Below are 24,121 nucleotides of genomic sequence, written 5' to 3' on the forward strand. Positions count from 1 at the left end.
ATGTCAGGGCTGGGAGGGGCCTTAGAACACAGGATGTCAGAGGTGGGAGGGCCCTTAGAACACAGTTGGGAGGAGTCTTAGAATATGGGATGTCAGAACTGGCCCCATGTCAGATGTCAGGGCCCTTAAAATGCAGAATGTTAAAGATGAAAGGAACCTAGCAATCATCTAATTTGCTTCCTTGCTTTTACAGATGAGGAAACTGAAAAGGGAGGTCTCTCTAGTGCCCAAGGTCCCACTCTGAAAGACAGTAAAAGGCAGTGCTGGAATTTGAATCCAGAACTCCTGGTTCCTAGTCTAGGAGTCTTTTTTTTTTTTTTGCAAGGCTCTGTCTCTGTGGCACGGCACCTTCTCCTGGGACAGTTTAGCCCACCAACTTGGCACTCATCAATTCAAGCTGACCCCTCAGTTCAGCTGCAGAAGCCTTGATAAGCCCAGCCCCTCTCCCCCACACAGTAGTACAGCCTGAAAGTGGCCTCAGTTGCCCAGCAGTTCCCTCTGCCCAGTCTCCTCCACCTTCTTCAGAGACTTTGGGTTGGTAGGAAAAGCCTGTTTTCTTGGCACTATTACTGTGGAGGAGAATGTTCACGTGGCCAGGCTTTGGCCCAAAGGGATGGGTGGCTACTGCTTGCTAAGATTGCCCCAGAGGGAAGGGGAGCTCTGACTCCTAATCCCCAAGAGGCCAGAGATCCTGGACCCCAGACCAAGCATCCTTACCTCCCACCCAGTGCAGAGAATGTGGATCCATATCCTACCTTCTTACTACAGGACATGATGCTTTTCTCAGGCCAGACTAATTTAGTAAGACCAGTCCCCAGTCTGGAAGTAAAGTCAGAGGCAGTTGGGGGACCTCACAGATATACTCTCATCCTGGCTTCTCCTTCACTGGCCTGAGGAGATGGGCAGCCTGAAGATTTCCCCAAAAGGAGAAACTGAGGCATGAAACTGGGGGAGGTAAGAGTCATATTGCCTGGGAGGCTACTAGTTGGTAAAGACCTACATGTATATGCATTTAGGGAGGGAGGGACCTTTCCCAAAGCCCTCAACTACACAGCTTCACAAAGCTGAAAAGTAGACAACTATTACCTTGGCCAAGTCACAAACTCCCCGAACCAGTTTCCTCATCTGAAAAACAGGGTGGTCTGGTCTAGGTATTGGCTAACGGCTTTTTCAGCTCTGTGACCTTCTGATCCCACATCAAACACCAGCTGTGTGGCCCTGAGCAAGCCTCTTGTCCTCTCTGATCCTCAAAGTTTTGGTGGAAGGATACAGCTTAGAAACCTAAGGAAATCTATGGAAATGGTAGGTATTAAGAGGGCTGGCTTTAGAATTAGAGGACCGGGGTTTGAATCCTGGCTCCCCCACTTACTCTCTGAGTGATGCTGGGCAAGTTCTTTAAGCCTCAGTTTCTCTAATCTGTAAAATGAAGCAGTTAGGCTAGATGACCAGCCCAAAGTCTGTGATCCCAACAAGCAGGGTCTGTGCTTTGAGGGCAAAAGCAGCCAATTTTTAAATTTTCAGTGTAAGTATTTTACACCTCGAAAATGGACTGTCTAGACTTAAGAAAGTGACATAGAAAATATTAATAATGAATATTAAACTTAAAAGCGTGTCAAGCATACTTTTCCCCCCAGAGAGGCAGTTATTAAATGTTTGCCAGCATACCAGTGGCAGCAGGAATAAGAACACTGCTTCTAACACACACACACACACACACACACATATGCTGCGGCATCTTCTCATACACCACCCCTTGTGCCTAGCATATATTTAATTTTTTCCCCTGGAGCAATCAGGGCTTAAATGACTTGCCCAGGGTCATATAGTTAGTATTTGAGGTAGGATCTGAACTCAATCTATCCTGACTCCAGGCCATGTGCTCTGTCCATTGTATCACTTGGCTGCCTTATTTCTTTCTCAAAGAAAGTACCACCTCCTACTGGAAGCTTTCCCGTATTTCTTCCCCATTCTCCACCCCAATTTTTCTGAGTCTCTAGAATTGCTTAGAGGCAGAACCACAGAAGGAAGCACAACACCCCAGAATCCCAGTATCCCAGACCTGAAAGAGTCCTCAAAGGATGCAAAATCCAACTCATAAGTGAATTGGGTAGCTGGGTGGCAGAGTGCATAGAGCACCACACCACTCAAGGAAGACTCATCTTCATGAGTTCAAATCTAGCCTCAGACACTTATGAGCTGTGTGACCCTGGGCAAGTCACTTCACCCTGTTTGCCTCAGTTTCTTCATCTGTTAAATGAGCTGGAGAAGGAAATGGCAAACCACTCCAATATCTCTGCCAAGAAAACCCCAAATGGGGTCAAGAAGTGTCAGACACAACTGAAAAAAACAACTGAACACACACAGACGTGAATTAAGTACCCTATATATGGAGCACTGGGTTATTCAAAAGCAAAAGCAGTCCCTCAAGGAGCTTGCAGACTCCCAGGGAAGCCACACAAACACAGGTAAATAGATAACAAAACAAAAAAGACTGAACCTATGATTTTATTCCCAGGTAAGGAAACTCCCTCACTAATATAGACATCCACATTTTCTTTGTAGCCTTTTATATAAAACAGCGATTCTCAAACTTTTTGGTCTCAGGACCCCTTAATACTCTTAAAAATGGGACCCCAGAGAGCTTGTTTTCATGAGTTATATCTGTCAATATTCACTGCACTTAAAATTCAAACCAATAAAATTTTAAAACATGTGTAACAATTTGTAAAATGTACATGTATTACATGTGTAAATGTACACATATTACATGTGTAGAAAATATATGTAATAGTTGTAATAATAACCTATTATATGTAAACATAAATAACCTATTTTATGAAAAATAACTTTTCTAAAACAAAATCAGTTGGAAGAGTGGTATCATTTTACATACTTCTGCAAATCTCTTTAATATCTTAGCTTAAGAGAAGACTGCTGCATTATCTTATCCCCTTCTGCATTCTGTCTGTCAAGATACGTTGTTTTGGCTTTGAAATATATGAAGAAACTCCAGTCTCACACAAACAAATCGTTGGAAAGGGGGAAGGAGTATTTTATTAGGCGAGTAACATCTTAATATCAATATGAAAATAATAATAAAATAATATGACATTATAATAATATTCTAGGGCATGCTAATAAATAAACAATAGAATAAGAAGTTTCTGCCTCATGGACCCCTTTCAAGGGTCTTGGGAATTTCCCAGGAGTCCATGGATTACACAGTCTTAGAAGATTTCCTAATGTACTCACTGATTTACCTGGGGTCACATAGCCAATATGTATAAAAGGCTGGCTTGCAATCTCCCCTCCTAGCTTCGAGGCCTGATGTTATATTCTGCCCTATACTATGCTGCTCTTCTATCTATGCATGCTTTCTCTGCAAACCACTTGGGGGCCAGGATCAGGAAGGCTTCTCCTAGAAGGTGGCACCTGAGGGTGCCTGAGAGTCTCAGGACTCTAGGAGGGAGTCCATTCCAAGCAACCAAGCAAAGGTGCTTAATAAATGCTGATTGATTCAATGATTGGGCACCTACTCTTTACCAGGCACTGTGCTAGGCACTGAGGGTATTAATACAATAAATGGAACCATTCTTATGCCAAAGGAGTTTACATTATATCAAGGAGAAAGTATTACCATATATAAACAGATATGAAATAGATACTAAATAATCATTTGGCAATTTGGAGGAAGGTCCCACATGAGAAACAGTAAGTTTGTTTAGACTATGTGGAAGTCCAAGGATGGAAAGTTAGGCTGCAGCCATATTGTGAAAGGCTTTAAATATCACCCAGGACAGTTTACATTGGGTCCTAGAGGTAACAGGGAGCCACTGGGTTTACTGAGTAAGGCAGTGACATAGTGAGACCTGTGTAGGGGCATGCTGGAGCCAGCTCTGACCTGCTTGGGAGAATCATTATTAAATTTCAGGGTAAGGAGGCAGCTAGGTGGTACAGTAGATAGAGCACTGGCCCTAGACTCAGGAGGACCTGAGTTCAAATCCATCTCAGATATTTGACATTTACTAGCTGTGTGACCTTGGGCAAGTCACTGAACTATTGCCTCCAAAAAAATTTCAGTAGGTTTATTTACTTATACCTCAGGAACTGGTAAACTCTACAAATCAGGGCTTGATTTATTGTTCTGTTGATTGTCTAGACTTTTTTTATTTGTTTTTTCTTTAATATATATATATATAATTTTTTCTTTTTAGTTTTCAACATTCACTTCCATAAGATTCTGAGTTTTAAATTTTCTCCCCCTCCCTGATTGTCTAGTCTTAAGAAAGTGTCGGAAAAAAGGTTAACGCAGACTAAACTTTAAAAATGTGTCATGCTACATATGTATAACCAATATCAAACTGCTTGCCTTCTTGTGGGGGTGGGGAAGTAGGAGGGAGGAGAATTTGGAACTCAAAGTTTTCAAAATGAATGTTAAAAATTGTCTTTACGTGTAACTGGGGGAAAATAAAATATTAAATAAAAGCTAAAAAATTTTAAATTTTTTAAAAAAGCAATTGGGGTTAAGTAACTTGCTCAAGGTTACACAGCCAGGTGTTTCTGGGTGGGTGCTAAGTGACTGAGCCCGGATTCGATCCCAGGTCATCCCGACACTGGGGTCGGTGCTCTTACTGTGCTACCTGGCTGCCCCTAAATTTTTTTAAAAGTGTGTCTTGCATACTCCCCTCCCCTCCCCCTCCAAGAGCTGGTTGTAAAACATTTATCAGCACAACCTGTACCTGACAGAATTTTCATAATTTCTTATGGCACAGAAACATTCTGCCACGTTCATATACCATAATTTGTTTAACTATTCTCTAATAAGACACCCTCTTAATTTCCCTTTCTGAGCTATCACAAAAAGAGTTGTATAATTTTTTTTTATATTTAGATTATTTTCCTCTTTTTTTCATTACTTTCACATGACACTAATAGGAGACAATTGCAAAGCCCAGGAGAAAAAGGTGACATGGGCCAAGGGGGATTGGTTATGTGAATGAAGAGAATGGGAAAGATACAAGAGATGTGGGAAGGGCCCAATCTATTGATGGATTGGCTGTATGGGGTGAGGAACAGTGAGTAACTGTAGCCAGAAAATGAATTAACTCTCTGTGCACACCCTTTTACACAGCAGATTGTGGCAGACAAATGTGGTCAGGAGTCTCTGGGCCATGAGAAATGAGGAATGGTTAATTTCAGAAGAAGCTGAAAAGACTTTTATGAACTGATGCAGAGTGAAGTAAGTAGAACTAGAAGCACATTTCACACAACGATAACAGCAACAACTTTGAAAGACTTTAGGATTCTGATCAAGGCAATAATGAAACCAGGAGTCCAAAAAAAAAAAACAAATAAGAAACATACCACCCACCTCTTGATAAACTTAACATACAGAAAGTGACACACTTTTTCAAACACGTCTAATGTGGATTTGTTTTGCCATAATATGTAGATAAGCATTGTTTTTTAAGATTTGTTCAATGGGGAGCAGGAGGCGGTGGGAGGGACAGGCTAATAAAAATAATTTTTATTTTAAAAACAAAAATGAAGATAAAGAGAGAGTGAGTATCTGAAGATGCCACCAAGATTGTGAACGTGGGTAATTGGGAGAGTGCTGGTGTTCCAGGCAAGGAGCACAGTCTGAAAAGGCATGGAAGTGGGAGGTGTAATCTTATATAAAGAGAACAGCAAATAGGTCAGTTTCACTTGAATATGGAATGAGTGAAGGAGAATAATGTAAGTCTAGAAAGATAAGCTAGAGCCAGATTATAAAGGTTTTAAATATGGAAGAGAGGCATGTGTGTTTTTAACTTAGAGGTAATATGGGACCACTGAAGCTTCATGAGGAAAGGAGTGACATGGTCAGATTCATGCTTTAGGAATATCAATTTGGCAGCTGTACAGAGGATGAATTAGAATATGGGTCCTTAACCTCAAGGAATGTGAATTTGTTTCTGTTCAAAATTTTGTTAACTATTTCAATATAATTGGTTTACTTTACAGTTCAATGTGTTGTGTTTTTTTGTGTCTAAAAACCTTATTCTGGGAAGAGATCCATAGACTTTTCAAGTCTGCCAAAGGGGCCCAGTACATGAAAAAGGTTAAGAACACCTGGATTAGAAAACAAAAAGACTGAAAATGCTTGCTTATTCTTCTTTGACAGCCTCCAACAATAGGAAAGTCATTACTCCCTGAAGCAGCACTATTCCACTGTTGGCCATTTCTATCAATGATGAAGTTTTTTCTTACACTAAGATTAAATCTAAACCTCTTGTCCCTCTACTTTGTGGGTGGAGAACAGACTTTCACACAATTGTCCTTTGAACATCTGAAGAAGGCTTTCCTGTCCTACCTCCTCCATTCCTGTCAAAGTCTTTCTTTTCTCCAGCCTTTTGAATTCAAGGAATGAGTCCTGTGGCACCTAGTCAGGGACACCTTCCCTCCAGACTGGCACCCTCACCACCAACCATCATATCTGATTCTCACAAAGCTCCTGATGCTCAAGACACCCCCCCCCCCGGCCACCTAAAGCTCAAGCATCCTAGAAATCCCTCAACTAACTCATTTCCATTACCTTCTCCTCCTGACCTTGCTCAGCCCTCCCTCACTCAAATCCAAGTCAACTGCAAGTCATGTCATCATTTCCCTGATGTCACGGTCCTCTTTGAGAATGAAGGACAAACAACAGTACCATGACCTCCTCCTCCACCCCACCACAGCTCCACTCAAAGATGGTCATTCACTTGCTGTTGCCGTCAGTCACAAGTGTTCCCATCCATGCTCGTGAACTCTGACATTTCACTATCTGCTCCCAGTCCGTGGTCCTTCCACATCGCCCTTGGTATGGCAGCTTCTAACCCCGCTTTTCATCCTTCCACCCCTCAGTTCTCTCCCCGGCCATCACTACTGCACTCTGCCCCTTTTGCTATCTTGACTCCTTGGTGAGCCGGCCAATTCTATCTACACCATCCTACTGAGGCCCTGGTCCCTCTACCCTTCCAAACCTCAGCCTTGGCTCACTCCCACCATCCACTCCCTTTGTTCCTGCTTCCATGCTGCTGAATGAAGATGGAGAAAGAAAATCATGAAATCAAGCTGATTGGGTCCACTACAAATTTCTGTTACATAACCTCTACTGGGCCCTCAGGCAATCCTTCTACACCTCCCTAATTAACTCACTCTCCCACTCTCCACAGCGCTCTTCCAAACCTTTTCATCCCTCCCCAAACCTCCCATGGCTCCTCCTCCCCCCACCCTCTCAGCTGAGAACCTTGCCTTATATTTGACAGGAAAAAAAAAAATCGAGGCCATTTGCCGAGAGCTCTGTCTTCTCCCTCCTGCCACTCTCCGATCACTCAGATGCTTTCTGCCACTGTTTCCTCCTTCATCTCTGCCTCACATGAAGAGGTGGCCCTTCTCCTTACCAAAGCAAATCCCTCTCTGTGTGATCCCATTCCAGCCCCTCTTCTCCAGCTGACTGTCCCCCCTGTCATCCCTGCTCTCTCACCAATGTTTCCTGCCTCCTTCCATCCAGCCTGAAACATACCCATCTCTCGCCCATCCTAAAAAGCCCTCACTTGCTCTGCCCATCCCTGTTAGATACTGGATTATATTCTATCTTTACCACCATCCTTTTGAGTCTAAACACTTCCAGAAGGCCATCTGCAATAAGTGCCTCTATTTCCCCTTCATCACCTTGCTCTTAACTCTTTGTGGTCTGACTTCCAACCACATCATTCCCCTGAAATGCTCTCTCCAAAGGGACCAGTGCTCCCTTAACTGCCCGATATAACGGCCCTGTCTCCACCCTTCTGGAGCCTCTGACACTGACCATCATTTTTTCTCCTCGAGACCCCCTTCTCTCTAGGTTTTGGTGACACTGCCCCTGCCTGTCTGACTGCTCATTCTCCATTTCCTTTTCTGGATACTTGTCCAGGTCATGCTCACTAACCACAGATGCCCCTCAAGGCCCCATCCTGGGCCCCCTTCTCTTCTCCATCTCTCTGATTTCACTTAGTGATCTCACCAGCTCCCATGGGTTCAATTATCTTTATGTAGATAACTCTCAGCCGACAGATCCAGACCTAACCTTTCTTCCAACCTCCTGGCTCATATCTCCAGCTGCTTATCAGACATCTGCGTCTTAAGCTCAACATGTCCAAAGGTGAACACGTTCTCTTGCCCCCGGAGCTAACTTCCCTATTACTGTATAGGGACCGCCATCCTCCCAGTCACCTGGCTCCACTGAAGCCCCATCCTTGACTCCTGTCTCTCTCACCTCCTCCCCCATATCCAATCAATTGTCAAGGCCTATCATTTCTGCCTTTGTAACATCTCTCATCTACGCCTCCTTCTCTCCTCTGACAGAGCAGGCCCTCATTTCCTCAGACCCAGACTATCTTGCTAGCCTGCTGGCAGTTCCGCTTGCCTCAGTCTCTCCCCACTTTGATCCAACCTCCATTCCGCTTTCAGATTGATCTTAAAAGGCAGATCTGACCCCAACATCCCCACAGTCAATAAACTCCAGTGGTTTCCTCTCACCTCCAGGATCAAATAGAAAACCCCGGTTAGGCATCCTTTTTACACCTTACTGCCCTCAATGTGCTCTGGGAGGCAGTGATAGGGGCCTCCTTGCTTCTCCTTGCACACAATATCCTGCCTCTCCACTCTGAGTGTCCTCATGGGTTCTCCCCCATGCCTGGAACGCTATTCCTCCTAATATCCACCTCTGGGTTTCTTTTTAGTCTCAGCTAAAGTCCCACCTTCTACAAGAAGCCTTTCCCAATCCTTCTTCATTCTAATGCCTTCCCTCTGAGATTATTCCCAATTCATCCTGTCTATATCTAGTTTGTATGTAGTTCTTTGCATATTGTCTCTCCCCTAGACGGTAAGCTCCTTGAGGGCAGGGCCTGTTGTTTTCCTTTCTTTGTATCTTCATCTCTTAGGAAGGCACACAGGAAGACTTCAATAAATGTTAGTTGACTGACTGCCAACAGCTTTGTGAGCTAGGCATGGCAGGGGCTATTATTCCCATCTTACAGATGAAAAAAAAAACACGAAGGGAACCCAGTTCTTCTGATTCCTGGAGTTTGAGAGCCCGGGGATTTCATACTAAGATTCTATTACATCACCATGCTTCTCTGAAGCTACTGACTCCTACTCTTTGGGCAGGATTATGCAGCCAGCTGAGAATTCACCTAACAGTACCACCATCCACATGATGGGAGACTTTGTCAAATGCTTAATGCAGTCAAGATATACTGCGCCTTCCCCTGAAGGGCCAACCTATTATCCCCCTCTCCCCAAATAAATCAGGGTGTCTGGACATGATTTGTCTTGAGTGAATAAACATTAGTTTGTAAAGATCACCATGCTCTCTTCTCAATGTCCATAACCACCTGCTTGAGGGTTGGATCTCGTATTTTTGCCAAGGGTCAAGTGTGTTTGGCTCTATTTTCTGGAATGCCACCTTTCCTCCCTTATTCAAGGAGGAGAACATTTACCTGTCTCCAGTCTTCCGCCACCCTTCCCATTCTTCATTCTCCACAGCTTCCCTGAGATTACAGATAGTGGGTGTGAGATCACATCATCGAATTCCTTCAGCATGCTGGGACATAATTTGTCTGGGTCTGGAGGCACGAACTCATTTAGAAGAGTTAAACGCTCCCTTCCTATCTCATCGCCTATCTTAGGCTGCAATTCCCTTTGAATGATGTTTGTTCTCCCCTTTTCCATCTAAAGCTGTTCTCCTTGTTGGGAAAACAGAAACAAAATGTGAGTAGAATAGTTCTGCTTTCTCTCCTTAGTGGGCTCATATTATTCCACCCATGGGGCAACGAGAGCTCTGGACCTGGACTCAGGAAGACCTGAGTTCAAATCCAGTCTCAGACGCTCACTAGCAGTATGACCCTCAGCAAGTCATTTAACCTTGCCTGAGCTAGAGAAGGAAATGGCAAACTGGTCCAGTATCTCTACCAAGAAAACCCCATTAAGGGGTCATGAAGAGTTGGACATAGCTGAACAACAATAACTCTACCCACCCCAAAACAACAGGTCAAGCTGTTCCCTGGTCTATGCTGCCTTTTCTCAGTGAGACCTGTGTGTGAAGAATTTCACGCTGAGCTCACTCACTCAGTCATTCTTTCTACATACAGCAAATTCCTCCTATGTGCAAGACAGCATGCTTAGACACAGGGTAGACAGTCGTTGCATCTCTTGATACACTTAGTAAGTGCCTACTGAGGGCCAGGCACCGCTCTAAGAGCTAAGCATATAAAGAAGGGTAAAAATGGTTCCTGGTCTCGAGGAGCTTCTGGACATCTGGACAGAGGTGTGCTCACAGCTGTGCCAAGGTTTCTGTTCTACAAGGGAGTCAGGGTGGGAAAGCAACGATACAAGCAGGGTGGCAATGGGGGGTAGTTGGAGTCGCCAGGGCTCTGCTGGTGGTTGTCACAGTGCTGGGCAAGGTTCGTGCCATCAGCCAGTTGTCTGGCTTTACCTGGCCCCAGGCAAACGCAAGGAAGAGGAAGAGAAGCCCTAGTCTGCTGGCAGCCAGGCTATCTGGTATCCTTTCCCTCTGAAGCCTGAAATCAATGGGATAGACACATTTGGGAGGAGATGAGAAAGACCAAGCTGGACTTGACAACCTCTCCTCCTTACAATCAGCTTAAACCCCTGTACATTCTGGGGACACCCCTCCGCCTCATAACAGTCTAGTGCTGGCTCCAGGGCATCCAGACTTCCCAAGGATGGCCACAGGGGCCTGCATCCCCTAGAGACAATCCCAGGGAAAATCATGGGGTTCTACATTCTCCCTCTAGCGGTAGCTCTATTTCTTCCAGGGCTGTCTCTAAGCAATGGCTCTGATCTCCTGAACCTTCGATGGGATGCTTGAGCCCTGATACCCCTTAAAGATGGCCCAGAGCCCATATGGCACACTAAGGATGACCATGGGAGGGCTCTGCTAGGGTATTCTAAAGTTTCATAGCTCAGAAATCTCTTGCTGCCATATCCTGGGGTCTCTGATCTGTCCCTGGGATCTATTCCTTCATCAGGGGAAATGGATTGTCATCCCCTGCCTGGAATACTCCTGGTCATTCTGCCTATTGATCCTTCGGGTATATGAAGCCAGGATACAGCACTAGGATGACTCAGTCTCCCTGGGCTTACAGAACATAGCTGGACCAGCCTGTCTCCTGGGGCTGTGATCTAGCCCCAGGCCAAACTCTCTGAGCCATATGCCACCAAAACACCTCTCACCCTCTCATCCCTAATCCTGAATCCCAAGCTGAGTCTTCCCTTTCCAGACCCCTTTCTTCTTCCTCCTCCTTCTTTTCCTCCTCCCAACCTAAGAGAGTACCTGCGTAGGAAGGACTTTATTTACAAGAGAAGAATAAAGTTATAATTTACAGTTATAACAGGGGACAAGCCTACTCAGAGTATGATGAAATAATCTGCCCAATACAATGGCAGGAGAGCTCCCCCACTTACCAAACCTGCCTAGATACCCATTTCCCAGGCCCTCCTGCGAGGTCCTGCCACGTGCCAAACTCAGTGTGAGTCAACAGCATGAAACAGCAGCCAGAGATGGAAGTATGACCTTGGGCTGTTTGCACAGCCATAACGTCTGCATCAGGGAAGGTGAGGATCCCATTGTCAAGTCGAGTCAACAAGCCTTTAATAATGCTTGCTATGCGCTGGGCACTGTGCTAAGTACTAGGGATACAAAAGAAGGCAAAAAAAAACCCCAGTCCCAACTCTCCAGGAACCCACAGTATAATGGGAGAGACAACACGCAAACAACTATGTTGTTTGGTTGTTTTTGACTCTGTGACTTCATTTGAGGGTTTCTTGGCAAAAATACTGGAGTGGTTTGCCATTTCCTTCTCCAGTTCATTTTACAGATGATGAAACTGAGGCAAACGGGGTGAAGTGACTTGCCCAAGGTCACACAGCTAGCAAGTGTCTGAAGCTGGATTTGAACTCATAAAGATCAGTCTTCCTGACTCTAAGCCCTATACTCTATCCACTACACCACCTAGCTGCCCAACAACTATGTACAAATATAATACAAGTAGGATACACTGGAGATTATAAAGGCAGTAAGATCAAGAAGGCCTGGGAAAGGCTTCCTACAGAAGGTGGGATTTCAGTTGGAACTTGGAGGAAGCTAGGAGATAAGGGAGGAGATGAGAAAGACCTTCAGGTACAGATGGAGGAGAGAGCCAGAGACAATGCCTGGAGTGGAGAGGAGTGCTGGGTTCAAGGAACAGCAAGGAGGCCCGCGTTCCTAGACCACGGAGTACAAAAGTGGGAGGAAGGTAGGAAAAGACTGGAGAGGCAAGAAGAGGGGCAGGTTATTAAGAAGGGCTTTAAATGTCAAACAAAGGATCTGATATTTAAGCCTGGAGGTCATAGGAAGCCACTGGAGTTCACTGAATAATAATGAATGAGAGTTAATAAGTAATAAATTATTCATAATAAATGATTACTGACTGACTGAATAGGAGAGTGATGTGGTCAGCCCTGTGCTTTCATAAGATCATTTTGGCAGCTGAGTAGAGAGGGACGGAAGTGGGGAGAACCGGAGGCAGGCAGGCCCATCAGAAGATCAATGCTGTCATAACCGTTCACTGCCCTTACAACTGTGGAGTTCAGTTCAGGGAGCCACATTTTTGGAAGGAAATTGATAAACTGGAGCGTGAAAACAGGAAGGTGAACAGGATGGGTCCATCGGTCAACAAGTCTTTGTTAAGCCCCTACTGTATGCCTGGTGCTATAGAAACAAAGAAAGGCAAAAACATGGTCCCTGCCCTCAGGTGCTTGGATCATGCCGCATGACCAGATGAATGACCTTAGGCTGAAGGAGAGAAGCCTCAGGGGAGATATTAGGACCTCAGAAGTCACCTTATTGAACATTTTTGTTTTATAGAGAAGGTAAATAAGGCCCAGAGAGGAGAAGTAACTTCTTTCAAGTCATACAAGTGACCAGCAGAGAGAATTTTCTCCAAAGCCATCATTCTTTCCATAATTGATATCTTCAAGTGGCTATGGAAGAGGAACCAGTGCTTGCTTTTGGCTGGGGAGGTCTTGCTTTTGGCCTTAGAACAGTGGGAGGCAGGGTCGTCCAGTGGAAAGAGCCTTGGACCCACTTTCACATGCTAATCTGACACATCCTGTCTGGAGCCGGGTGTGGGGCACTGGGCTTCTCTGGCCTCCTTTTCTGAAGTGCCTCCGAGGTGCCTCCTGATCTAGATCTAGGAAAACTGAAGATTCTGCTCAGGCCATACCTTGTGCCTATCTTGTGTACACACCTAATACAGGTACATGATGGAATCGAGGCAGTCAGGTGGCGCCTCGTACACAGAACCCAGGTCCTGGAGTCTGGAAGACCCGTGTTCAGATCCCACCTCAAACACTCACTAACTATAGGGGTTTAACCCTGGGCAAGTCCCCTAATCACTGTCTGCCTCAGTTTCCTAAACTGTGAGATAGGAATCATAACAGCATCTACCTCGTGAGATATTTGTAAGACGTGCTTAGCACAGTGCCCAGCACATAGTAGCTATTGTTGTTGTGAGGAAGAGGAGGAGGAGGAGAAATGGGAGGGGGAGAAGGAGGAAGAGAAGGAAAAGCGGAGGAAGAAGAGGAGGAGGAAGAGGAGAAAAAGAAGAGGAAGAAGAGGAGGAGGAGGAAGAGGAAGAAGAGGAGAAAGGGGAGGAGGATGAAGAGGAGAAGGAGGAAGTGAAGGAGGAAGGGGAGGAAGAAAAGGAGGAAGAAGAGGAGGAGAAGGATGGAAACTCCTCTCAGGGCAGGACTAGGTCACTTTTGTCTTTGTATTTCTGGTGCCTAGACCAGAGTCTGGCACAAAGTAGGTGCTTGATAAAGAATTGATTGATCCTTCCAGCCTGGCAATTCCTCTGGTCAAGGAGTACCCACTCCCCAATCCAGTGACATCTCACCTGGCTGAGGGTGAGCCTGGGATGACTCCAAAGATACATGAGCCTGACCCGCCCTGAGTATGCTCTTGAGAAAGGGAAATGTCCTTCTTACTCAAGGTCCACAAAGGGTTCTGACTTGACCTTAAGGATCAGAATGGGTCAGGCAGCTGGTGGCACAGCAAATAGAGAACTGGGCCTAGAGTCGGGAAGACCTGAGTTCAGATCTAGCTTCAGACACATGCTAGCTGTGTGACCCTGGGCAAGTCACTTAACTACTGTCTGCCTCAGTTTCCCTATTGGTACATGGGGATGTAATGGGAATGTAAATTTTTAAGATCTTCCCTGCCCCTAGGCTAAAGTGCACCTGGAGCCTGGGGTGGGAGGCTTGTTTTTCAGTAGATACTTTTTGATTGGCCAGTGGGTCCAGAAGGTTGTTACATTCTCTGAGCCAGGAGAAGGCTATATAAACCCTGATTTGAGGCTTTGTTTTGGGGCTCACTTTGAGAAGTGTTCTGTGATTTGATCAGATGAGACTCTGGGAAGTGGTTGTTGAGAGCCCCCCGGCTTTGAAAAACCCAGATCTTGATTTGGTATGGATGTCATGGTTGGACAGTTTGGAAACTTGTCTACTTGATCTGTTTCTCTGTCTTGATAATTCTGTCTGTATACTCTTTAGTTCGGGGTGCTGACCTTTTTCCCCTGAACTAGGTAAAAGATACATATTTGACTGATTAAAGTAAGCTTGTTAACCCATTTTGAGTTGCTTTCCTTTATCAAAGCAAATCTAAGAACCTGTGTTGGCAGCCACCCTGGGGACGCTTGGGGTGCTTGCTGCTACAGGAGATCATAACAGCACCCACTTCCCTGGATTGTTGTGAGGATCAACTGAGATAATATTTGTAAAATGATTAGCCTAGTGCTTGGCACAAAATAGGCACTTTATAAATGCCACCTTGCTACCCACCCTTCTTCCTCCCTCTCTTCTTCCCTCCCTCTCTCCTTTCTTTCCTCCCTCCCTTCCTCTCTTTCTTCTTCCCTCCTTTCTTTCCTCCCTCCCTCCCTCCTTTCCTTCCTTCCTCCTTTCCTTCCTTTCTTCTTTCCTCCCTTGCTCCCTTCCTTCTAGACTAAACCTATAGGATCATGCCACATAAAAAGTTCTGCAGTCAATAGACTGGCTTAGACTAGAAATGAAGTGGCACCCAGCCTGAGACTTTTATTCATGCTTCTAATGACCTCCCCTTGGTGTTTTATTTCAGAATTAGTATCTTTTTATTGCCCTCAAAGACAAGTCCTAGAAAATTGTCTCTAGTCGCCATTTATGACTAAAGATGGGGGAGAGAAGGGACAGTGAGGGTAAAGGGCAGACTCAGGTATCCAATGAGGATGGCAGGGGTCAGAGAAGAGAGGAGTTAATTAGGGATCATGGTTGGCAGTGTTCCAAGCCCAGGGACCATGCAGGCTCAGGGGGCTCCCAGCATGCCCAGGAAGTCAGGAGGATTGAAAGCTCTGAAGCCAAAGGTCTCTTGGAGTGGCTCCAAGGAGAAGCTAAAACAGGGGGATGTTGACCCAGTTTAATGAGGCTTAAAGTCCTACCCTGGATCCTTCGGATCCTTTCTGGAAGGTTTTCATCTTTGGTGATGTGCTGAGCTGATGGCCCATTTCCGTCTGCACTCTCTGCCACCCCTGCCCAGATTCCTGAGGTCCCCAAATCCCCTGTGGCTCTCCTGGCCTGAGTGAGAAATTAAATCCTGTCTTCTTCTAATCCCAATGGGACAAGATCAGAGAGGAGTAAATGAGAGAATGTCTCTCCACATTTACAAACGTGACTGCCATAAGCTGGTGCCTTATCTTGCTCTGAATTTCCCAGAAAAGTCATCGTTTTTTTATTAACCCAGCTGCCTTTCCTTGGGGGAATGAAGGGTTTTTATTCTTGTTGCTTGAGACAGGAGACCTGGGAACCCAGATGCAGTGTGCTGTGGGAAGGGCTGCCAGTGGCAACACTGGCACCTTGAGGGGCTTTGCCAGGGTATCACAGAATATCAGAGCAAGGAAAGAACATGGGTGAATATCTGGTCCTCCCCCCTTATTTTGCAGATTTGTTTTTGCTTTGTTTGACTTTTATGTTCTTTATTAAATTGGTGATAGGAGTAAATTCATCTCAACAAGTGTCCACTGTGTGCCAAGCATTGGAGATATATCCCCTGCTTTCAAAGAGTGTATTCTATAGTTTGGGACTAAAATAATTTAGCTCCTCTAAAATACATCCTTTCTGAATGTGTACAGTTTTTCTTTTCCTTGTAAATAAGCCATAGAAAATGTACTCTTTGGGTATGGAGCATGCAGAAATAGTAGGGAGGACAGAAAGAGTAACCTAAGGCAAGAGGTCTTTGGGATCCCCTTACGGTGGTGTCAGCAGCAGAAGGGAGGGCTGGGTAATGAGGGACCGGCTGCAGGAAGATCTCTGAGCTTAAGGAGCTAAGAGGTCTCAGGTGAAAGGAAGGTCAGGAGGAGATTTGAGCAACCTTAGAGAGTAGGAAAAGGTCAAATCAGTAATAATTAAAGAAATGTAAATTAAATTATCTCTGAGTTTTCACCTCTGGTTGACAAAGATGACAAAAATGACAATTAGTGGAGGAACTACAGGAAAATAAACACACCGATACATTGTTGGTGAAGCCGTTGTTGAATTTCTTGGCATTCTGGAATTTATAAATTGATCATTAATTAATATTAATAAATTTATTAATTAATAAAATAATAATGATAATAAAAGAATTTATGTAGTGCTTTAAGGGTTGTACAGTGCTTTATAAATATTTTATTTCATTTTATCAAATTTGGAACTATCCCCCCCCCCAAAAAAAAGCTAATCTAAAATCCTAAAACTAAACTAAAAACCCTTTGACCCAGGGATACTACCTACTACTTGGCCTATATCCTAAAGAGGTCAAAAAAAGATGAAAAAGACCATGTAAGAAAGGACCGTGCTATTATTTATAGCAACTCTTTTGGTCATAGTGAAAAAAGGGCAACTGGAAACTGAGGGTGCCCATCTATTGAGGAACAGAGAAACAAATTATGGTATATGGATATAATAGAATGCTACTGTGTACACTATTAGAAATGATGAAATGAGAGTTTGCAAGAAAACTAGGAAGACCTGTACGAACTGATGCAGAATGAAGTGAGCAGAATCATAAAATAATTTGTACAATAACAACAACATCATAAAGAAAAATACCTTTGAAAGGCAACAAAACCCTGATCGATGCAATGAGAAATCACCATTTCAGAGGACCAAGGCTGAGGCATGTCATCTGCCTCCTGTCACTGAGTTAATAGACTTAAGGTCAAAAGTGACCCGGACATTTTTGGACATGGTCAGTACTGGAATCTATTTTTCTTTACTATGCATAATTATTATGATGGTTTTCTTTCTTTTGTTCAAGGGGAAAAGATGAGAAGAAAAAAATGAATGCTTGTTAACTGGAAAAAAAATGATTAAAAAAAATTTTTAACAAAGTAAGGAAAGGTGAAAGTCCAAGGGTCAAAGACAAAGGTCTCTGGGTAAACCCCAGGGAAGAGCTGGAATCCCTGAGGAGCTAACCCAGATAAGCAAAGCCTCAAACCCATATCTTACATCTCTCCCCTCACAAGATCCCTGTTGGGAAAGTCAGATCAGGATTATTATCCCCATTATACAGAGGAGTTCAGAGAAGGGAAGATGTCTGCCCAAGGCCAAAGAGCTGGTGAGCCAGCTATCAGCCCCATGTTAGGGTATCTGCTGCCTGGTACTACAGGAGGAAAGAGCACTGGTGGTGGAGCTCAGAAGAGCTGGGTTCAAGTCCCGGCACAAAGACTGATTAGCCATGTGACCACCTTGTGCAGCCTGTAAAATGGGAATGATGGTTATCTGCATGACTTAACAGTAAGGAAAGCAAATTGTGAATCTCAAAGTGCTAATTACCTAAATGTCATGATGTTATTATGGGGAAGTCCTGCTGGGTGGTCAATCCACACCCCTGGATGGGAGAGGTCATGACCACAAAGTTCTGGCTATCGTTAACGTCAATCCTACTCCTGGGGATTTCTGTCTATACCTCTACCCATATATTCCAGAAGGAGACTTCCTAGAAGGTGAGAATGAGGTTCTGTCCCTCCTAGGAAGCTCCATAGGCAGAGCACTGTAAGCGCTGTAAGTCTAGTAAGATCTGAGTTCAGGGGGCAGCTAGGTGACGCAGTGAATAGAGCTCCAGCCCTGGAGTAAGGAGGACCTGAGTTCAAATCCAGCCTTAGACACTTAACACAAAAACTAGCCTGTTACCTTGGGCAAGTCACTTAACCCCAATTGACCTCCAAAAAGCAAAAAAAAAAAAAAAGATCTGAGTTCAAATCCAGCCTCAGACACTTAGTAGCTATGTGACCCTGGGCAAGTCACTTAGCCTCTGTTTGCCTCAGTTTTCTCAATTGTAAAATAGGGATCATAACAGCACTTTCCTCCCAGGGTTGTTGTGATGATCAAATGAAATAATATTTGAAAAGCACTTAGCACAGTGGCTGGCACATAGTGCTATGTAAATGTGAGTTATTATACTTACTGTTAAATGAGATAATATTTATAAAGCATTTAATACAATACCTGGCACACAGTTGGTATTTAATAAATGTATATTCCCCTTCTCACCTCCCCTACACATAGGAGACACTAATCGGAGCTGCCATTTCCTTCCCTGGAATTCTTTTAGAATCTTTTTGTTTGCTTTATTTTGGTTTAAGGAGGCAATTGAGGTTAAGTGACTTGCCCAGAGCCACACAAGAATCTCACAGAATCTTCTAGGTCCTCTGGCACAATCATGAATTGGAGCACAAGCTTCTGGCCCTGTTTCACTGGCAGGCAGGAAGACAAATGAAGTAACTCCCAGAAAATTCTGGGATGGGCCAACAAGCAAAGGTAAAGTAACTACATTTAGGTTCAAAAAATCAATTGCACAAGTACAGAATGGAAAAGCTGTAGCTTGGTCCAAGGACACATGAAAAAGGTCTCAGCTGATTCACCAGCTCAATATGGGTCAACAGTGTGATGCAGCTGCTAAAAAAAAGGTGATATGATCTTAGGCTATATTAATAGAAGTCTAATATCCAGGGGAGAAAAGGAGAGAACAGTCCCATGGTCCTATCATGCTAGTCCTGACATTTACTCGCTATTGGAAGGTGGGTAAATCACTTAACCTAAGCTGCTGTTCTCATCTATAAAACAGAAATAATAATATTTGTACCACCCATCTCAGAGGATGGGTGTAGGAAAGGTGTTACTCTCTATTTCCTCCACCCTGCCACTCCAGCCAAGCTAAATGACTCATGGTTCCCCAAATTTGGCCCACACTCCCCCACCGCCATGTCTTTGTTCTCACTGTTCCTAGAAGGCTCTCTCTTCTCATTTCAGCCTGTACAAATCCTCTCCATCCTTCTCCACAAAGCCCTCCCTTATCTTCTTGACTGAAAGTGGACCTGATGGGGTCTCCCCTCCTTCAGGGCAGGCTGGGTCCTACAGCTCACCCCTGCCTGCCTCAAGGAAAACACATCACAGAGGCAGTTGGTAATACCAGTAAAGAACTTAGGAAGGGAAGGGAGGAGGGGAAACACAAATTATGAATGAGGAGGTGGAGGCAGAATTCCCCTGCCCCAGGCAGCAGCGTGCCACCTTCTCACAGCTGGCACCAGACGCCAATTCCCCAGTAACTAAAGGTCGGAAAGCAAGAACTATGGGATCTGCTCCCCTACCAAGTGATGGGTACCCCAGCTGGGACTGCCAGCCTCCTGCTGCCATTCCCAGGGCTCCATCCCTGTCAGCGGGACCCCATCCCCCCCCCACCCGTCTGCCTGTCCTAAGGCCCCAGCACCTGCCCCACCCAGAGCACCCAAGCCTACACAGGGTGCCGCCCCCCCCCCCCTACCCTTCCTGTTCCCTCCCCCCCCCCCCCCCCACTTAACAGATTGCAGCAGCAAGATGGTACAAATTTATAGCTCAACTCACCAAAAATAACAAGAGATCTATCAAAGGCAGTTTGCGTGAAATTAACAGGCACCCAGACCCTCTTGTCAAACTCAGGCTCGGCACTGAGGCAGGCCGGGGAGTCAGTGCTGCTCTGTCACCTGCCCCCCTCTCCTCTACCAGCTTTCATCCACTCCCCCCACCACCTCCTCCGGTTCTCCGCTCCCCCACCCTCCTTTCGTCCTGCTACGGCTGCTTCCCATCTCATCTCTCTTCTCCCTGCCAGGCCTGCTCTCCCTCCCCTCTGGCTTCCCTGCTCCACCCTCCTGCCTCTCCTGATCAAGGCCTCGCCCCTGCCCGCAGCCTCCCCAGGAAAACCCAGGGGGCTCCCAGCCTACACCCTGGGCATGTCCCTCCTCATCCAGGCTGGGAGATGCCAGAGCTCTGCCAGGAGGGGTAGTCAGGATGAACAGTGCCTGGCCACCACCTTCCAACTCAGGGGTAGTGCAAAGACCACTAAATTCCCAAGGCCTGAGCCCGCAGGCTGGTCCTACTAGTTAGACAACAGTCAGGAAGTCACTCTGGCCCTCAGAGCCTCAGTTTCCTTCTGGGTGTCATGGGGGGATGAGGTGGGGATTGAATCCCTAAGGTCCCCCTTCCAGCTCCAATGCCTATAATCCCTATGACCAAACTCACAGCTGCCCTTACTAGGCATCTACTGGTCAGAGCATCAGGAGATGGAGCTGTTCCCAGGAAGCTGGGCACACATACACACACACGTGCACACATGCATGCATACACTCACACACGTGCACATACATACACACACGCACACACACGTACTCACACACATACATGCACACACACGCACACACACACACATGCATGCGCGCGCTCAGCTATCACAGTAAAGTGTTTCCCTGTGCCACTGACTCCCACCATCGTCATTCTGATCTCCAGAAAACCCTGCTCCTTTTGCTGCCCTTCCGCCTCTCTGGGCAGGCAGGACCTTATCCCTGGCTCCACAGCATTAGAGCTTCTGGTGACAAAGGGTGAACACCAGAGGGCTGGAGGTTAGAGGACAGGGTCAGGGTCTCTCTCTCCTCTCCTCCCGCTTCCTCCCAGCTCCTGGGCCAAGCGTAGAAAATCGGAGTTGTTTCCCTGCTACCCACCCGCCTTCTCTCTCCCATCCCCACATATTCCTGATCGCAATCTGTCCGCTGCAAAATGCCAGCCCGTCTCCCTGCTGCCGATACAGCCATCCAGCTGGCCTGGCACAGAGGGGGTGGGGGAAGGAGTGCGGGAGAGGCCAAATGCTTGGCACCAATGGCACTGCCGTGTAGGCACGGTCCTCTCCAGGCCCTGGCGGTGGCACTGGCCCCAGAGACACTCCCTGCCACGGAGAACAAACCGCGCTGAGCGCCTGCTTTCCCTGCTAATTGGCACTAATCTGTCCAATGATGGTCCTAGGCAGAGCAGGAGGCAACAGAAGGGAAGGCCGCCTCCCCCCACACCCACGAGCCACAGTGCACTATAGCAACCACCGTGCCCTCCTGGAGTGCAAGGCTGCCTACAGGCCCCTCTCCCACCAAGAGAGCCAAGCCAGAGCCTCCCAGTGCCCGCTGGTGATGACGACCACCTGCGCTTCTCCCAGAGGCCCGCCTTCATGGGCGACAACCTCTAAGAAATGCCATGTGGATGAGAAATGACTTGGGGTAGGATGACGCCAAGAGCAGGGAGGGTTATCCCCACCATGCCACGAGATACAATCTCATGATTTTAACTGTCAGAGATAACTGACAGGTGAAGGACCCCATGAGCATCAGGTCTATTGCCATGGTCTGGGGTCTCAGTTCTAAAGCTGTACCCTCCATGTGAATATCCCTCAAAGTCACCGTTCCGATCATCTTTGGCTCTCTGTTGTTGGAACTGGGGAGGACAGGCCTTCCAGGGTGCTCCACCCCATCCCAGCCCCCAATGTTTCCTGGCTCTCAAAGTCACCAGGGCGACGGACCAAATCCTGCTTCCGGCTTCACAACAACCCGCCATCCCCTGGCAGAGTGCCCTGGATGGCACAGTGCCTGGATGGTGTCCGCCTGTGTGGGCAGAGCCTCCCTCTCTGACCACTCCATAGACCGAGAGGAAAACCAGACAGGAATATCTTCTCCTTCAAGTATAAGGGAAACTGAGGGGGGGAACGGCTCTCCCCATCAACCTCCCCACCCAGTTCCTTGCTTCCTTCCCCAAAGCCACGTGCACCTTGCTATGTGCCCTGGAGGAGAGCAGAGAGAGTAATAAAAACACTGGATATATGGCTCCACTCTCCTTGGTTATGTTCAACAAAGAAACGAAATTCAATTTCCTCCTGAAGGCCCTAAATCTGAGGTCCCATCCCCCCCAGGTTTCCTGCTCACAGTAAGCATCTAAAATCTTCCCAGTGTTGCCCCCATCTCCCTGATCTGGTCCAGCCACACTAACCCAGGCCTCGAGGACCTGGGACTGTTACTTGGCTGGCAGGCTTTATCAGCATTAGGGCCCTGCCCCCATGGGCCGGGGGATGGGGGATCCGGTAACACAGAACCCCAAACTTCCTCTGGAATGGTGACAGGGAGAGGTTAACTGGAAACTCCGACGCTCCCTCCCAGTCCCTAGGCCAGAGGAGGAGGTAAGCACAATCCCCTTGCCCAAGATACCAGATAACTATTTTTAAATAGTTTTCACATATATGATCTTGAGCATGGTATTTTCTCCCAAAAGACAGAAGAGGAAAGTGAGGCTTGTATAGGTCCTAGGCTTTGGAAGGGACCACAAAGCCCGCTCCCCCCCCTTACTTTACAGAGGAAGAAACATGCCCAGAAAGGGATGGAAATTACCAAAGGTCACGTGAACAGAATTAGGGGCTGGAACCCAGGACTCCTGAGCCCCAGATCTCAGGCTTTCTCCATCAGGGTAAGGGGCAGAGGAGAGAGGAGAAAGCAGCCACAGCCCACCTGGACAAGGGAATCCAGGATGGGGAGGAGGGAAAACCTAGGGTCTTGGGTGGGCGAGAGATACAGAGAGGGTCATGCCCTGCACACCCATCACTGCACATCCCATTCCTCACATCCTGCTGATCCCTCCTAAAAGGCTCAGTCAAGGCTGCCTTGGGGACTGGGGACAATTCACAGGAGCAGAGAAGCCTGGAAAAAGAAAGGGAAGGGAGGGGAGGAGAGGGGGTGCCCACAGCAAAACCCTGACTCAGCAGCCCAGAGGGAGCTGCTGCTCCAAGCCCTCTGCACTGAGAGAGTAGGATGCCTGGGTCCCCATGCAGATGAGGGCTTCTGCCTGAGGGGTACAGAGGCCCAGAGCTTTCCTCAGGGTGTGGGAAGAGGGGTGATGCTCTGGACTTTGGGAGGTCCTGGGCAACTGCCAAATGCCTTGGGACTCATGTGTAGGTGGGTGTGCTGAGCTCACCCCCTCCTCCTCCCTGTTAGATTGCCTCTGATGTCAGCCTAGAGACAGATGTGTGGGACAGGACGGATCTGGGGTGACACAGTACAGCTGACTCCCCCAGGCCCTGGGCCCTTGCCATCCAAGGGGTCTGTTCTCAGATCCAGCTGAGAAGTTTGGAAAGCTTGGAACAAAGGAGAGTCAGCATTAACCTCTGGTGAAGGGAGTAGGGATGCTCTGGGGGCCGGACATGTTGGTGCCAGTCAGCAAAAAGCCCCTGAGCCTTCCTCAGCCCTGACCCTGCCCAGAACTACAGGCCCGACAACATGGGACTGAGAGGAGGCAGAAACGGAAAGGGGCCTGGACTCAGATGCACTCAGTCTCCCCCATGGGCACCAGGAGGATTCACCCAGGACCCAGGATCCTGGCTCATTCCAACTCTGTGTGGCCCCTCTGCTACCCTTGTCTCTGATCGAGATCACTCTCCCTCCCTCCTTCCCTCTCTCTTTCTTTTTTCTCCTTTTCTGTCTGCCTCTCTCTCCTTTTCCCCCTCTCTCTCTCCCTCCTTCTCTTTCCCTCTCCTCTCTCCTTCTCTCCTTTCTCTCTCTGTTCCTCTCTTTTCCCTCTCTCTCTCTCTTTCTCTCTCTCACTCCCTCTCCCTCTCTCCCTCTCTCTCCTCCCCCTCTTCTCCCTCTCTTTCTTCCTCTCCCTCGTCCCCTCTCCTCTCTCTCCTCCTCTCCTTTCTCTTTCTCTCTCTCTT

At 46.9% G+C, this 24,121-nt stretch overlaps 3 protein-coding genes across 3 annotated transcripts in view; 2 read left to right on the top strand and 1 right to left on the bottom strand.

Moving 5' to 3' along the window:
• The window catches only part of ADGRB2 (adhesion G protein-coupled receptor B2), a 54,727-nt gene that overhangs the window by 28,929 nt on the left and 1,677 nt on the right, over positions 1–24,121 (bottom strand).
• The window catches only part of KPNA6 (karyopherin subunit alpha 6), a 387,231-nt gene continuing 377,355 nt past the window's right edge, over positions 14,246–24,121 (top strand). Inside the window, exon 1 of the mRNA XM_069068056.1 lies at positions 14,246–14,251. The gene's annotated coding sequence lies outside the window, so the exon portion shown is untranslated. The remainder of the gene's footprint in view (positions 14,252–24,121) is intronic.
• Positions 14,246–24,121, top strand: part of TMEM39B (transmembrane protein 39B) — a 319,933-nt gene continuing 310,057 nt past the window's right edge. Inside the window, exon 1 of the mRNA XM_069068060.1 lies at positions 14,246–14,249. The gene's annotated coding sequence lies outside the window, so the exon portion shown is untranslated. The remainder of the gene's footprint in view (positions 14,250–24,121) is intronic.

Source organism: Petaurus breviceps, unplaced genomic scaffold, assembly GCF_028583685.1.
Source record: "Petaurus breviceps papuanus isolate PSGF00001 unplaced genomic scaffold, PetGlider_PUasm1.0 90760, whole genome shotgun sequence".
Taxonomy (NCBI): domain Eukaryota; kingdom Metazoa; phylum Chordata; class Mammalia; order Diprotodontia; family Petauridae; genus Petaurus; species Petaurus breviceps.